This window comes from Capricornis sumatraensis, chromosome 4, assembly GCF_032405125.1.
Source record: "Capricornis sumatraensis isolate serow.1 chromosome 4, serow.2, whole genome shotgun sequence".
NCBI classification, from domain to species: domain Eukaryota; kingdom Metazoa; phylum Chordata; class Mammalia; order Artiodactyla; family Bovidae; genus Capricornis; species Capricornis sumatraensis.
The window spans coordinates 50,235,154-50,248,994 of record NC_091072.1 but is presented as its reverse complement, the minus strand read 5'-3'; the positions used below and the strand labels follow the sequence as shown (position 1 = coordinate 50,248,994).

The 13,841-nt window shown below is 42.4% G+C and overlaps 1 pseudogene; it reads right to left on the bottom strand.

Annotated features, from left to right (window-relative positions):
* Positions 1-3,110: 3,110 nt before the first annotated feature.
* Positions 3,111-4,209, bottom strand: LOC138079272 (HAUS augmin-like complex subunit 8; annotated as a pseudogene).
* Between the last annotated feature and the right edge of the window lie 9,632 nt (positions 4,210-13,841).

Here is a 13,841-nt window from a genome sequence, read left to right as displayed (position 1 = left end):
GGGACTGCTGCAGTCCCCTCAGAACAACCCCTCGGTTCGTTTCTGTTTGGCAGGATGAGGGATGGTCCTCAAAGTCGCATGTCAGAAATTTTTGCTTTATTTGTTTGGGTGGATGGAGTACAACATTGTTTTCAGCGCAACTTCCTGTTTTCTCAAATGAGACATTTCATAGAAGAGAGTGGTACTAATTTTTCAGTGGATGATATAGATAAAGAGCTCTTGATTTTTCACATTTTTTAAAAGTCGATCTTTTTGTGGGTAAGATATTTAGAGATGCCAAAATAAAAATGAAATATGAAGAGCTAAGGAGATACTTTGTTACTACCCCATTTCCATCTACTCTATTTTTTTCTGCCCTGAAGAAATAGTCATTTTAATTATTCTCTTGCTTATTCTTTGAGTATTTTTTAATGCATATACAAGCATATATGAATTTATATATGTATATATATATTTCCTTTTTCCCAAAAAAGACAGCATATCATATATGTTTTATTTTTTGTTACCGAATAATATATTTGGACTCTTTAGGGAAAGACCCTGATGCTGGGAAAGACTGAAGGCAAAAGGAGAAGGGAAAAAGGGAGCAGAGGATAAAGTTGTTGGAGAGTGTCACCGACTCAACGAGCATGAATGTGAGCAAACTCCAGGAGACAGCGGAGGACAGAGGAGTCTAGGGTGCCACAATCCTTGGGGTCTCAGAGTCAGACAGGACTTGGTGACTAAACAACAATAACGAAATATATTTGGAGATCTTTCCACATTAATACACAGAGAGCTCTTTGTTCTGTGTTTTTTTTTTTTTTTTTAGCTTCCACGTCATATTCTGCTGTATGGCTGTCCCCTATTTTTGGACATTTGAATTGTTTCTAGGTTTTGTTACAACAGACAGTTCTCAGTGGATGGTCTTGTACATAGATCCATGATGTGATGTGTGAGAGGACCCATAGGAGAGGTTCCCAGAAGCAGCATCGTAGTTCAAGTGCATCTGCGATTTTGATGGATGTTGGCAGATGTCCTTCCAGGCAGCCTGACCATTTTACCACTGTCTGGTACAGTGTGAGAGGGCCTGTTCCCTTCAATTTAAGTAATTGCGTGTAGCCAAATTTCTGCCTTTTTTTTGGTTTGTTTGTTTTTGTTGGTTTTGGTTAATCTAATGAAATGGTAGCTTAGGGTAGTTTTCATTTGTATTTCTCTCATTATTCTTTCCTCAGATAATAGAATATTCTTATTTTCCTTTGTTTTCATGATCTCTTGGAGAATTATGACACAGTGATGCAGGGGAAAAAACATCTTTTCAGGGGCTCCACTTTTGGGCTATAAGGACTTCATGAGACTCCAGGCTCTCTGCCATGTCCTTGTATGTTAGTTTACTACTTCATGTCTCCTTTTAGTGGTTAGTAATCATAATAATAACCAACCTTTATTGAGTATTTCTATACTAGGCATCATCCTAAGCACTTCATGTATTAACTCATTTACTCTTCAAAACAAAGCAAAAACAACTCTATGAAGGAGGGTTGCTGTAGTCTCTGTATGTGGAAACTGAGACCCAGAAAGGTTAGTAACCTATCCAAGATCACAAAGGCAGTCTGTCCTAGGGTAAACAGCGGTCCCATTTTACCTGGGATCATCTCAGTTTTATCACTGAAGTTCCCATATCCCTGAAATAACCTCATTCCTGGAACAGTTGATCACCCGAGTGATCAACTTTGCATATCACTACTAAACTCCTCTGAAGATCGAAGGGACTTGTGTGCTTCTGAGCAGAGGAGTGGCAGAGGTGATGTTTTCACAGCAGTATGTGTAAGACTTAAATTGCAGTTTCTTAGTTTTATTCAATTAGACTGATGCCAAGGGGAGTAGGAAAAAAGAGGGGAAGGCCATTTCCTCTAATCAGATAGCATTAGAAATGGCCATGGAAGAGGGCAGTTAATGCAGTTACTGTCGTGAAAAACCCATGCGGAGATCTAGTAAATAATAATACTTGTCTTGTCACTGTGGTAAGTGAAAAATGTTCATGTGCTATCTCCATTACTGCTCCAAGTAGCCCTGTGTGATGGGTAGTAATATCACACCCATTTTACAGAGAAGAGGTTAAGAAACTTCCTGTCTGCCTGCAGAGCCCATGCTTTAAAAACCATGATTTGTTGTTCAGCAGCTCAGTTGTGTCCGACTCTTTGCGACTCCATGGACTGCAGCACGCCAGGCTTCCCTGTCCTTCACCATCTCCCGGAGCTTGCTCAAACTCATGTCCATTGAATTGGTGATATTTTACCTAAATATAAGCACATATTTGATTTTTAACTGGGCCCTTAATGACTATCCACAGGAAAGACACTCAGACAAGGAAAGTCTGAATCTTTGGGTTTGCTGCAAGAGATGCTGGTTTGTGTTTAAACAGAGCAGCTCACTGATGCAAAATGCCAACAGTGAGGAGTTCCACAGCTCTGGGGAGGATCTGAGGGAAGGAGGCCTTGTGTGAACTTGCCAACTCTGTGAAGAGCAGCCAGGGAGGTTCTGCTGTCTTTCTGCTCCCGGGAGTGGTGCTGAGTGTGTCTCCCTTCCTCTCTCTGGATTTAGGCACCTTTAGTATAAAATGAAGACAGTTGATTCTTATTGTGCTTCAAAGATAATCTTTTGAAGACCTTTCTAGTTCTAAGATTCACGGCTATTCATACAACCCTGATTTTTCAAGCGACCTTATCTTTGAGGAAAACAAGGCCTCACTGTAAAGTCTGTATCAAGTGCATTGTATATATAAATTGCTGTAATTCAAGAATGAAGTTGGTTAGAGGCCTCTGGTAACAGAATTTCTAAAACAGCCTCCCAGATTGGGGTTGACATATTCACACTGCTGCTCCTGCCTTTTTTTTTTTTTTTTTTCCATTGCAAAATAGTTTTTATTTGTTAAATTATCAAATGAGATTATCACACAAAAATAACTTATGGCTAGGCTAAGTGCATAAGGTGCTCAAGTTTTGAGAACCTCACAGGTGGGTTGCTGCAGGTTCCCTGTGTCCCCGAAGAAGGGGCACTAAACGTGCTTCCTTCCCCACGGGGCACAGGAAGTTCCCCACTTGGATCAGGGACACGGCCCGCATGTGGAGTCATAGCTCTTCGTGGGCCTAGAGGCTCCTGACCTCTCCCCAAGTTTTTCCACCAGTGGCCTCCTTGGGATCAAAAGATCACCGGCTGGGGGCTTTGGGGCCCTGGGCCTCTTCCCAGGCCTCCTGGTTGACTAAGGCTGCCTCCTTACGTGCCCCGGCGGAGAGTTTCAGAACTTGGCTGAAGCTCCTTCGCAGTTCCAGGTGCTTCTGGGTCAACTCCCTGCGTTCCCTCATCAGGTCCAATGCCTTCGCCTTTTCTTCTGAGCTGCCGATGCCAAGTTATCCCAGCAGACGGCGTGTGGCCGTCCATTCCTGCTGCGACTTGTCTAAGAAGAGCTGCCTGTCGCCATCTGGGTGGACGGATTGCATGGGCGGCTCGTGCCGCACGGTGCCCAGGGCCGTCGCGCACGCTTTGTACTGTTCGGGAAGCGGCTGGCCACGGCCTCAAAGGGGCTCAGCACCGCGAACTAAGCGTCGGGGACATCCGCCAGCTCCCTCTTCCTCTGGCAGAGAAGTCTGCGCTTCAGCTCCCAAGTCTTTTTCTGGAGTTTCTCCTTCTCTTTTCACGTTAATTGTAGGTTCTTTTCTGCCTGTTCTGTGTAGACAGGCTGTTCTCCATCTTCACAGTCAGCAGGGTCAGAAGGAGCATCTGAGACTCCATCATTCCCATCGCTTTAGAGAGAGATCTGGGCTCTTTTTATTTGAGGCAGAAAATGATGACGACTCAGCTTTCTTTGACTTCTTTTAAAATTGCAGTCTTTAGGGCTTCCCTTGTGGCTCAGCTTGTGCCTGCCATTCGAGGGATGTGGGTTCAATCCCTGAACTGGGAAGGTCCCCTGGAGAAGGAAAAGGCCACCCACTCCAGTATCCTGGCCTGGAGAATCCCATGGACCGTATGGGCCATGGGCTCGCAAAGAGTCAGACACGACTGAGCGACTTTCACTTTCGGACCACACTTTTAACATTAATGGCAGAGCGATCGAGGTCGGAGGAGGCATTGCCATGCCTCCAGCATGGTAGACTGTGAGTCACCTATGTCAACTCCACTGCCCTCTTTGCTCTTCTGGACTGGGCTGGGTTTTGTTCCACCTTCAGGCATCTTCCCACAGGCCTTAGCTGTGTTTGACTCTCTGCTGTCTCAGGGACTGTAGCCCGCCAAGCTCCTCTGTCCATGGAGTTTTCCAGGCAAGAATACTGGAGTGGGCTACCATTTCCTACTCCAGTGGATCTTTGTATACAAAATAGATAACTAATAAGAACCTACAGTATAGTACAGGGAACTCAATACTCTGTAATGACCTTGCGGGAAAAGAATCTAAAAAAGAGTGGCTATATGTATATGTACACCTGATTCACTTTGCTGCACAACGGAAACTAACACACCATTGTAAATCAACTATATTGCAATAAAATGTAATTAAAAAATAATAAAATGGTCTCCCAAAGATGCCCTGTCCCTGGTCCCTAGAACCCATGAATGTGATGAGATTGCTCTGCTTGTTATGTTACATTGCACAGTTGATCCTAAAATAAGGAGGTCATACAGGATTATCTGGTAGGCCCACTGTAATCACAGGAGCTCTTAGAAACAAAGAGCTTTCTTTGGCTGGTGGCAGATGAAGCCAAAGTAGGAGACAGGATAGTGGGAGAGATTAAAAGTGCAGAGGGGCACTGGACACAGCATTGTTGGCTTTGAGGATGGAAAAATACTTGTGCCAAGGGATGTGGGCAGCCTTTAGGAGGTGAGAACAGCTCCTGGCTGACAGCTGGTAAGGGACCAGGGACTTCAGTCCTACGACTGCAAGGAAATGATTTCAGCCAGTAGTTTGAATAAGGAAGTGAATTCTTCTCTAAAGCCACTAGACAACCTCCCAGCCTGAACACACCTTGAGTTCAGTCTTTTGAGACCCTGATCAGAGAACCAGGGAAAGTGCACTTGATTTCTAACCTGCAGAACTGTGAGGTGATAAATGGGTGTTGCTATAAGCTGCTCAATTTGTGGTCTTTTGTTAGATCAACAGATAATCAATACATGTCCCCCCTCATCTTCTACCTTGAAAGTGTAGTGAAAGTGTGAGTCTCTCAGTTGTGTCCAAGTCTTTGTGACCCCATGGACTGTAACCCGCCAGGCTCCTCTGTCCATGAAATTTCCCAGGCAAGAATATTAGAGTAGGTTGTGATTCCCTTCTCCAGAGGATCTTCCTGACCCAGGAATCAAACCTGGGTCTCCTGCATTGCAGGTGGATTCTTTACTCTCTGAGCCACCAGGGAAGCCCCTTAAATTAGAACCCAGCATGACCTAGATTATACCCCTGTAAATTAGAACCCAGCATGACCTGGGCTTGCTTGTGGGTTATCCCACTTGTGTGCTACCTTAACACCTGATCATGTCACATTGTATTGTCCTTGGCTGCTCATTACTTGTCTCTTCCATTGGGTTATAAAGCCCTTAAGGAGAATAGTGTGTCTCATTCTTGAAACTTGTGTGCATATCTCAGGGCCTTGATATATAGGGATTTCTCAACCAACACTTGAATGAAAATAAGATATTAACCTATTCCCAGCATGGTAGTTAGCATCCATGGATGCTTTTATTGTTATGTGGATTATACCAGAGACTTTTAATGACTTTCTTAAAAAAAAAAAATCTCATAATCAGAAACCTTGGCATCAAGGAAAACCACTGGTTGAAATGTAAAAGAGCAAATTTAAGCTCTGACTACATTTCTAGCAAGCAGAGTATTTATGCTAATTTTATCAATTAATGTTTTCTCCAAAGCACTATTGCTTCAGGAAGCAAAATAACAGTACCTATTACATACTAAAAACCAAGATGCAGGGCTAGCATAGCTATATAACTTTTCAGGATCAACCATTCTTACTAATTTTAATTGTCTTCTGTGCAGTGAATTCAGTTGTTATATTTTCTGGTTCCCAATAACCAAAAATGTTTTGACTCCATTTTTAAGTTTCAAAAAACTTTAAAAAAATGTCTGTTAGTTGAAAGGAGAACATAAGACTTATGGAAAATCCAGATTCTTTTTATTGGCCTAGAGTTGATGTGAAGACGTGGTGACAGGGCTGAAGTAGTATAATGGAGTCCTAAGTGATTTGAGACTAAGATTAGAACTGGAATGATTGTTGTGAAGCGTCAAAATTATATCCGACGCTGGAGTTGAAAGAGTGAAGTAGTAATGGGAAAAGAAATATCAAGATCAATAGCTAAAAACAGAACAGGACTAAGGTTTTGAATGGCAGATTGGTGCTTGATATATATCGTAAGAGTGAGTATTCTGTGTAGACATACAGCATATTAATTATATCCTTAGGAAGCTCAAGTCCTAAACATGTATTAACTAGTCCTGAAGCACTGTGTGTGTGTGTGCGCGTGTGTGTGTGCATGTGTGCGTGTGTGTGTGTGTGTGTAGGGTGAAAGACAGGCAATCCAGGCAATTCATGGAAAGGTGTCCATGCAAGTTGGAGCTGAGTGGGAAGATGTTTTTGAATGAAAAAACAAATTGTATATGGATACAAGTTGATTCCTGCTTCTTATAGTGAGTTCTACAGCTTTTATCTAAACAAATTACTCTTGACAAACTTGTGGACTAGAAGGAATGTTTTTGATGTCAAGTGTTATTTTTTGCTGTGGGAAAAAGAACTTTGGTAAAACTAGGGATGTGACTCTTGGGCTCAGTTCAGGAAAGTATATACCCCTCCCTGTAGCATAGCTCTCTCTAACACCTGCTCAGCTGGTGTTTCAGAGTATTCTGTTACCCTAGTAGTACTCTACAGTGCTTCAGACCTGATGTTGAAATTTTTGAGGTTATCTCTGTAAATAATAAAGTCCCATCCTGTAGACTTCACCTCAGTATGTGTTATGTCTAGTTGGAAAATCTATGGACATTGCACAACTTTCTTCTCTCCCTTTGGGTTTCTTCCAACACCAGTTCATGGCCCATTTTTCTTTTAAAAAATAGTTGGAAGGAGCTGAGTTTAGTTTTAATTGCAAAAATTGGTGCTTTCATGGGTAAACTTCACCAATATTATCGATCAGATGGAACTGTTTTTATTCCTGATAAAGAGTTAGGAGCCAGTGGTGTGAGAGCTTTAGCTGGAACTTTGAAATCTCTTAGGTCCTAGGAATAGGCTCAGCAAGCCAGATATTGGTCTTTTTCTCTCTGGGTACAGGGTTCATTTTTTATTTGTGCCAGAAGTTGTTCTTTGGTGTTTTAAATTCATGCTATTGTGCCTTGATTACAATAAGAACTTCATTGCTGTTAATTATTGATGAAGGGGATGATGGCAATGTAATCTCATGAGACCAGGTGCCTTAACAGGCTTTCAGCTTTGTTCCCCATTCCCACTCAACCCAGCATGGCTTTCTCCTGGTGGTTTCTATGTTATCAAGGTCTCAGATCATTAAAGAGAAATGCAAATTAAAAAAAAAAGCTTACCAGAAATTTTCCAGTGCCTGACTTCATAAAGTAACTGTCTTGTGGGATCCTTGGGTGCGACTCCGTGTCTGATCGGACACTTTTCACTGGAGACAAATCTCTCAGGTAGAATTAGTCTGTGCATGGTTGGTAACTGAAAGCATAGCTAGGGAATCTTAATATTTTGCTTTTGGGTTATTATTTACTGTAATATGTAAAATTTAACCACTTCAGTGTCTGATCTAAAAGGTAATCCACTATTTGCCAAATACTGTGTTAAATGTTGAAAACAGATCAGTAAAGAAAACAGACAAGTTCTCATAGCACTTATATTTTAATCAGAAAGACAGGATGTAATTAAATAAAGCAAGAGATAAGTACTATTAAGATAAAAAAGAAGCCGCTGTGAAGCAGAGGGGTTAGTCACTAAAGCATTGTGAATTCCTAAGAAGGAGGGTAAAAATATATCTATGATAATCATAATAAAATAAGGTACAGTAGTAGGGCATATGGCTACAGACCTTTTGAGAAATTGCTGTTTACTACAATGGCTTGCTTTTTCCTTCAGCTTTTCCTTTCATTCTTTTTTAAAGTTTTTCTATTTATCTTAGAATTGATCCAATCTAATTTCCTTCACTTATGTTCAGTTCAGTTCAGTTCAGTCGCTCAGTCGTGTTCAACTCTTTGCGACCCCATGAATCGCAGCACGCCAGGGCTCCCTGTCCATCACCATCTCCCGGAGTTCACTCAGACTCCCATCCATTGAGTCCGTGATGCCATCCAGCCATCTCATCCTGGGTCGTCACCTTCTCCTCCTGCCCCCAATCCCTCCCAGCATCAGAGTCTTTTCCAATGAGTCAACTCTTCACATGAGGTGGCCAAAGTACTGGAGCTTCAGCTTTAGCATCATTCCTTCCAAAGAAATCGCAGGGTTGTGGCTCAGAGAAGTTGCCTGACTTACTCTGGGTTTCACAGCTAGTTACAGCTAATTATAAGTAGCTAGTGCTCACCCCTGTGGATTTCCAATAAGTGGTGCATCTCTGTGCTTTTAATTTATAAAATTCCGAATCTGGACTTTTATGGTCTCAGTAACGTTTCTCCTTCGCAGTAGTTTTTTTTTTTTTTTATTTTAATAGTACTTATCACTTGCTTTATTTAATTATTGCCTGTCTTTCTAATTAAAATATAAATGCTACGAGAGTTTATCTATTTTCTATACTGACGTATCTCAGGATATCCTGATATATCACAAGTTCTCCGGGCTCCAGGGCTTAACCTTCTATTTAATACCTAATGACAATTTGCAGGCCCCCTTTGCACTCCCAAATTATCAAGAAGTCTAGCCTTTAATGGGCTGTCAACTCTGGCTTTTCTGGCTGTTCTAGGCTTTTCTGTGGATGGACTCTGGAGATTTCACAACTGCTTGTCCTGGCTGCTGAGAATCTCTCAGTGTGGACACAGTTCACTTTCTCAGCCCTTCTAAGACTTTACCAATAATTTGAGAATGACAGGAGAGAATTACTCTGCAGAAAAGGAAAAGTAACCTGAAAGCTCGCTATCACTAGAGTTCACTGGTCAGGCCACTCAAACGAGGCCTCTTACTGTTTTCTGAATCTTTCACACTTTCTCTAAGCCCAGTCCTGCTATGATGTTGCAGGGGCCAGTTTAAGAAATCTGGTCAGGATTTGCTGGACGGATGCATAGAGGAGCCTGGCAGGCTACAGTCCACGGGGTTGCAAAGAGTCAGACTCGGCTGAGCGCATGGGCACCTTCCCACATGGTGGCTTTGACCTGTCTCTCTTGCCTGGCCTAATGGCCCAGGCCATCGGGTCTTCACTGGCTCTAGAGAGTTATGGAAGTCCCTTCTTCTCCCAGAGATCACTCAGTCCACGTTGATGACAACCTTTGACGAAAGCGTACAGAGTAGTTTACTCTTCATGGTCTCATGTTTTCCATGCTGGACTTGAATTTAGGGTTTCTTTTCATGTAATCAAATGCTCTAAGAATTTTATCCAAGACAAAAGAGAATCCCTTGCCCACCCACTATGAATGATGCCTCCACTTCCAGCTAAATTAAAAAAAATATAAAACTAGCAGAAAAAACGTGTTGGCATCTTTGAAATAACTATCTTGCATACTTAATAACCAGCTATCAAATTTTCAGCCTTACCACGTCAGGTTTCTGAACAGCTTCTAATATAACCTCTAGAAATTCTCCACTTCTTCTGGGCTAGTTGCCTTCAGTCACCATCTTCAAAACTTGTTTCAGAACCCAATCATTTTTGGAAGTCTGGTTAGCCCTACATCCTTTTAATCAACACTTTCTTCTTAGCACTTACGTGTTCAGTTTGTGTGAGGACATTTTGCCACATTTCATCATTTGTATGGGTGTAAACTCCGAGTTAGAACAAAGAACACATAGGCTTGCTTTAAAGACAGATACTTTGTTTTAAGAACCCCTCTCTCTCTGTTTGACAACAATGCCTATTTAGTATTCAACAAATACAACATAGTCTTGTCAGACTGAAATCTATTGTTTACCCCCAAACACTGCCAAAGGCCTTATTAGGTTTACTGCCTTGCTCTTTCTGTTGTGACAGTGTCTTTCATTTCACCTTCCTACTGAATGTGTCCCAAGTTCAGTAGCCACTGCTTGTCATATGGATTTGGCCATGCCATTCAAGTAAAATGCCCATTCAGGAGGTTGTTTAATCTCACTTGACATGAGAAAATGTGATCTTCAAATTCCATACTATGATTTTCTATTGCATAGCCCAAAGGGGATATAGCATGCTGAAATTCCAGAGAGGGGACTGAAGCCAGGGTGTCGCATCAGCAGTGCTTCTTTTAGGTGGGGGAGTGCTGGTGGTCTTAACTGGCAGTGCGTGCATGCACGCCCGGTCTACATCCAACCCTTGGTCAGACCATGGACTGTAGGCTGCCAGGCCCCTCTGTCCATTGGATTTTCCAGGCAAGGATATTGGAGTGAGTTGCCATTTCCAGCACTGGCAGTCCTCCCGATCCAGGATTGAACCCACGTCTCCCGCATCTCCGGCATTGCAGGCAGATTCTTTACTGTTGAGCTGCTGCTGCTGCTGCTGCTAAGTCACTTCAGTCGTGTCCGACTCTGTGTGACCCCATAGACGGCAGCCCACCAGGCTCCCCCGTTCCTGGGATTCTCCAGGCAAGAACACTGGAGTGGGTTGCCATTGCCTTCTCCAAAGGGAAGCCTAGCTAGATAGAAAGTGTGAAAGTGAAAGTCGCTCAGTCATGTCCGACTCTTTCCGACCATGGACTATACAGTCCATGGAATTCTCCAGGCCAGAATACTGGAGTGGGTAGCCTTTTCCTTCTCCAGGGGATCTTCCCAACCCAGGAATCGAACCGGGGTCTCCTGCATTGCAGGTGGACTCTTTACCAACTGAGATTTCAGGTAACTGGGCAGAGGGAACTGTAGTTAGAGATTGAAAAGATGGTGGGGGGAAGTGTATATGCAAAAGAAGAATACCTACTGGTGGGTCTTCTTGAGAGAAGGAAGATGAGTTAAGGAAGGGAAGCCGAGAAACCTGGGCCGCTATAGCCTCAGGCCCCACTGTGGCCTGAAAACACCCAACACGCAAGGAGGAGGTGGAGCGATGGAGTCAAGAAGTGAGGACTAAATTTCGCAGGTCCACACTGAGATGGAGAAGTGGCTGAACTCAGTGTCTGTGTTATTGAAATTTTTTAAGTCAATAAAATAAAATGGTAACATATCTAATAAATGTCCTTACCCACTCCAGTGCTTAGCCCCACTCCACCTTTTTTGAATACCCTGTAAAAATTCAAGGAACTTTGATTTTCCAGTGTTTGGATTCATAATTATGCTATCTGATAGTTATATTACTTACTCTAAGGTTTTTCTTATAAGAAGGATATATATCTCTGATTAGGAATAAAATTAATTCATGATAGAAATCTAAGACCTACACATCTACAGTGGTTTTAGTGTTAAGCAAAACTACTTCTCTGGGTGTCAAAACATGTGCTATACCTAACTGATGCAATTGACACATAGCTAACAGAATCCAGAAATCTATTTAGAGCCAAATACTTTAGGTTCTGGCTTTGCCTGATAGCTCAGTGGTAAAGAATCCGCCTGCAATGCAGGAGACATGGGTTCGATCCCTGGGTCAGGAAGATCCCCTGGAAGGAGGACTCGGCAACCCACTCCAGTATTCTTGCCTGGAGAATCCCATGGACAGAGGGGACTGGTGGGCTGTAGTCCATGGGGTTGCAAAGAGTCAGATACAACTGAAGCAATGAAGCATGCTAGCATCTTAGGTTCCAACCCCACCTCTACTCTTACTTAACTTAGTCATGTGAGTTCCTTAGCCTCTTGAAGTCTCCTTTCCCATTTTAAATGAGACTGGTGATAAAAGTATTTATCTTATAGGAGTGCTGAGAGTTTAAAGGGCTTCCCTGGTGGCACAGACAGTAAAGTGTCTGTCTACAATGCTAGAGACCTGGGTTCGATCCCTGGGTCAGGAAGATCCCCTGGAGAAGGAAATGGCAACCCACTCCATGAGTCTATGTATAAACGCTCATAGAAGAATGCCTGGCATACAGTGCCAAATAAATGTTCATTATTATTTTAATTATACTCCTATTTTCTTCTTTTGCAGTGAGTTCATGTTTGAGGTGCTTAAAGGTGTAGATTTCATTGTTAATCAACTTTACAAAAAAAGCTGAACTTTTTTCTTCTTAAGAATATATGCATTTGTCCTATGGCTGATTCATGTTGATGTTTGACAGAAAACAACAAAATTCTGTAAAGCAATTATCCTTTAATTAAAACAAATAACTAAAAAAAAAAAAAAAGAAAGAAAAAGAATGTGTATGCCCAGCAGTGGGATTGCTGGGTCGTATGGGAGTTCTATTTCCAGTTTTTTTAGGAATCTCCACACTGTTCTCCATGGTGGCTGTACTAGTTTGCATTCACACCAACAGTGTAAGGGGGTTCTGTTTTCTCCGCACCCTCTCCAGCATTTATTGTTTGTGGACTTTTTGATAGCAGCCATTCTGACTGGTATGAGATGGTACCTCATTGTGGTTTGCATTTCTCTGATAATGAGTGATGTTGAACATCTTTTCATGTGTTTGTTAGCCATCTGTATGTCTTCTTTGGGGAAATGTCTGTTTAGTTATTTGGTCTATTTTTTGATTGGGTCATTTATTTTTCTGGAATTGAGCTGCAGGAGCTGCTTGTATATTTTTGAGATTAATTCTTTGTCAGTTGCTTCATTTGCTATTATATTCTCCTATTCTGAAGGCTGTCTTTTCACCTTGCTTAAAGTGTCGTTCACTGTGCAAAAGCTTTTAAGTTTAATTAGGCCCCTTGGACTGCAAGGAGATCCAACCAGTCCATTCTGAAGGAGATCAGCCCTGGGATTTCTTTGGAAGGAATGATGCTAAAGCTGAAACTGCAGTACTTTGGCCACCTCATGTGAAGAGTTGACTCATTGGAAAAGACTTTGATGCTGGGAAGGATTGGGGGCAGGAGGAGAAGGGAACAACAGAGGATGAGATGGCTGGATGGCATCACTGACTCGATGGACATGAGTCTGAGTGAACTCTGCGAGTTGGTGATGCACAGGGAGGCCTGGCGTGCTGTGATTCATGGGGTCGCAAAGAGTCGGACACGACTAGCAACTGAACTGAACTGAGGTCCCATTTGCTTATTTTTGCTTTTATTTCCATTACTCTGAGAGGAGGGTCATAGAGGATCCTGCTGTGATTTACTGAGGAAACCAGAACTGAAAGAGACGTGTACCCCAGCGTTCATCTCAGCACTGTTTACAATAGCTAGGACATGAAAGCAACCTAGATGTCCATCGGCAGACAAATGGATGAGAAAACTGTGGTACATATACACAATGGAATATTACTCAGCCATTAAAAAGAATGCATTTGAACCAGTTCTAATGAGGTGGATGAAACTGGAGCCTATTATACAGAGTTAAGTAAGTCAGAAAGAAAAACACCATTTTGAGTTTATTTTCGTGTGCAGTGTTAGAAAGTGATCTAGTTTCATTAGAACTGCCTTATGACCCAGCAATCCCACTGCTGGGCATACACACCGAGGAAACCAGAATTGAAAGAGACACATGTACCCCAATGTTCATCGCAGCACTGTTTATAATAGCCAGGACATGGAAACAACCTAGATGTCCATCAGCAGATGAATGGATAAGAAAGCTGTGGTACATATACACAATAGCGTATTACTCAGCCATTAAAAAGAATACACTTGAATCAGTTC